Raw genomic sequence first — 3609 nt, forward strand, 5'->3', positions numbered from 1 at the left:
AAGTCTGCATGCATCAATGGCAGGTTTCTCGCCTTTGACGTCAGTTTACATCGTTGACTTTCGATCGAAGGATTCCGTGAAATGTTCGACATCAACTCATTCATTCACATCTCATGGATTGTACTAGGTACTTTGAGAACCATTGACATTACTGGTGGTCTCTCTCACACTTGTTAACAGTTTACATCATCGACTGGTAATCAAGTGGTTTCTACCATGTTCGACATCAACTGATTTATTCGCATGGCTAAAATCGTACCAATTCGGGAAGTAGAAATGAAGACCCTGGATCTAGTTCCCACCATCCAGGCTGCGAGGAGTTTTGTATTCATTATCTAGTAGACTAATCATAAACAGATGGCTGCGTCCATACTGTGTCTACAAAAGTCTATGATTATGATGTACTGCAAGATCATTCCTGTATCAGAATAGTTAGTCTGTTAGTTAAAGTTTTGATCTGAGTATGGGAATGCCTACCTCAGCGATGATATAATCTTATACATGTATTTTGTGTTGAAAATTGCAGGTTCTGACTAGGCTCTCCACGAGATAATCCTTGAAATGATAAAGCGCTTCACCCTTCCTAGATAATACAAAACCCTAATCTACTACAGGGTTCGCACTTTAGGGGGCAATCTGTTACACTAAAAAATGTCACCATGACTATTTACAGTTAGTATGGCTCTATCAACAGTCATGCTATCCTCCTGGGCAAGTCTTATGCCTCTGCTCTCCATGTCAAACTCCAAAAAAGAGAGAAAGTCTTTGTAAATGTGTTTATCTCTGGGTACGCAGATTCTCTCGGCCTTACCTGTGTATACGCACCTAATGTTCACAAAAACTGCGTACTTGTACGCTCTGTATGTAAAGGGGCAGGTGCGTACCCCTGTAAAGGTCAAAAGGCGTGAGTTTCATCTTTAAAAAGTTACTTGTGGTCATTTCTAGAGCATTCTAGAAGGTTGTTCGACGAGTATTGAGCGCCTCCAGATGGTTCATGTACCCCTATGAAAGAGGAACTTATCCCATCAAGAGAGGAGCTATCCCATCCAAAGAGGGGATTATCCCATTGATGGTGGACCTGATTAACTTCCTCTTGAGCACTATAAATACAGGCATTGGGCCAGAAGGAGGGGAGGTTGAAAACTAAACATTTCTAAGGGTAGATGCTGCTGGAATTAGGACTCCCATTTAGAAGCTTGTGAGGAGAGATTCTCATCGTTACTTGTTCCATTTGGAAGTGGGTGAGCTTTGTCAAAGTAAAGGAGAACTCTTGATGGACCCTGGGAGGGACTTGCACAACACCAAGGCTCAGGTTGTAATTGTTCCTTTTGTTTCCTATTAATGCAAATGAGTCCATTCTTCTCAATAACTTGTTATTTATGAGTTATTTCATATACTCCTTGGTCTATATGTTAAATATGTTTTATTTTATGAGATTATCAAGTTCTATTTAATCGTTTGATTGTTAGTGAATGCAGGTTTCGAAGTGAAGGAGGAGCTCATTGGGATCGGCGAGGCTAGACTACTACAACAGCGTTGGATTACAGGTAGGATCTAAACACTTGATTTCTTGTATGGTAAATGCATGTTTAGAGAACGATTGCTTTTGTTTGTCTTGTTTGTCACTAGAGAGTCTTAGGCTCCTAGGGAGGTTGGTTGTGTCCGCACTATCGACTCTTTCCGCCTGACACATTGGCATTAAAAACTAGAGGGTCAAAAAGTCTAAGACATTGATATGTAGCAATAGTATATTAGCTCCTCAATTAAAGCAACTTCCAAATGATATGACTATCACACCTTGGAGGGTGATGCAAGGAGTGAAAGATGAAAAAATTGTCAAAACAATATTATCTCGTGTGAGGTCAGGGGAATTATCATTGGAGGAAATGTCAGAAGAATTTCAAAAGTAAGTTTGCTGAATTATTTTTATTTATTTCTAGATTATAGTTATCTTTTAAATAAAACATGTTGTTCTTGGTAGTATTTGTTATACATATCATTATATTAAATTTTTCTTACTTTATCTATGTAGTCACAAAGTTTACATGAAAATTTAAGAACAAATGGTTAGATTGTTGAATGAGGATAGTTGGGATGATGTTGTACGTAACTATCCAAATTCAAGTTCTACATCAACATTAAAAGATTTTTATCTTACATTAAAAATGTATTTTGATTTATACATTCATTTTTATTCATCTATGTACTATTTTTAATTTAAAACTTACACATACATTTTTTTATTTGATAAAAGATGAGGAAGGAAGATAATGGAGCACCAGACAGTTTCAAGACTTTTATTGAAAAAATAAAGATTGAAAGACTGAGGAAGCAACGTATTAATAATATTGAACTTGATTCAACTCTTAATCATTTCTTTTGGAATGGGCTAGACACTCTCCAATATCAAGTAATACAAGGCGACTATGAAGACATTGCTAAACTCATACCAAAAAGGGATTATGCCCTAGTTATTGCAAATATTTCCCATGGTTTCAATATTCCAAATATTTACTATGATAGTGACCCTTATACTTATCAAGCTTTTAACAAAGTGGTTGTGGGATTTGTAGAAGTGATGTTATCACCATTAAAGATTTGTGACATTTCATTCAGACACAAAATTGGCAATGATATTATCAAGCTTCAAGGAGAAAAAAAATTCAAGGATGCAGCTTACATTGTAAGACATTTAAAATGTATATTTGATTAATGTTGAAAAATTCATTTATGTACAAGTTAATTGAACTTTTACTATTTCATGTGACAGGAAAAAGTCAAATCTTCTTAACAATGAAGATCAACAATTTATAAATGACTATGATTCCATTCATATTGATAGTTGGGCAAAAGATGATAGCCATATGTCTATGATTGTTAAGCAGGTGGACGGAAAGAGTCATAGCCAAATACTGACTTATGATTCTGTTGTGAGAAAACTAACATATGAATACAAAGAAACAAAAGGAGAGATAGTTAACATTTATCAAAAACCACTATTATTGATTAACTATCTTATAGACATATGTTCAAATGAAGGAGATTGGGTTCTGAATTTATTTTTTGGCTCATGTAAGTTTTATTATATGGAATTGAATTTCAATATGTTCTTTTTTTAATTAATGTGTCATTGTACTAATTTACTTCATTATTTATTTTGTTCTTCATAATTAGGTATAACACTAGCATGTTGCCTTCAAAAAGGAATAAATTGCATTGCAATTGAGAAAGATCCATTACAGTGCAATTTCATTCAGGAAAGAATTAATGCTCTTCATTTTCTTCCAGATGCAATGCAAGAAATTGGGTTGAAGAAAGGGGACTTTAGTGAATCACGTGTGGTAAAAGAGACAATGGAACCCCAACCACCATTACATGGAATGTTTGGAAAGACATACATTGGGGGATTTGCAGACATCGAAGATCCATTAGAAAAGGAAAATGAGCAAAAGGAAGCAGAAAATATTGTGGAAGAAGACAATGATGAAACTCGAGAGGATGAAGAGTTTGCATTACGTGACATTGTTGATTAAATTTAAGTTACGGTTGGAAATTAAGCTTTGCAATGTTTTGACTTTGACATTTTATGAGAAGAATAATCAATCAATT

The sequence above is a fragment of the Pinus tabuliformis genome, chromosome X (genome assembly GCF_031772625.1).
Source record: "Pinus tabuliformis cultivar Carrire ecotype Pingquan chromosome X, CPIR1, whole genome shotgun sequence".
In the NCBI taxonomy this organism is placed as follows: domain Eukaryota; kingdom Viridiplantae; phylum Streptophyta; class Pinopsida; order Pinales; family Pinaceae; genus Pinus; species Pinus tabuliformis.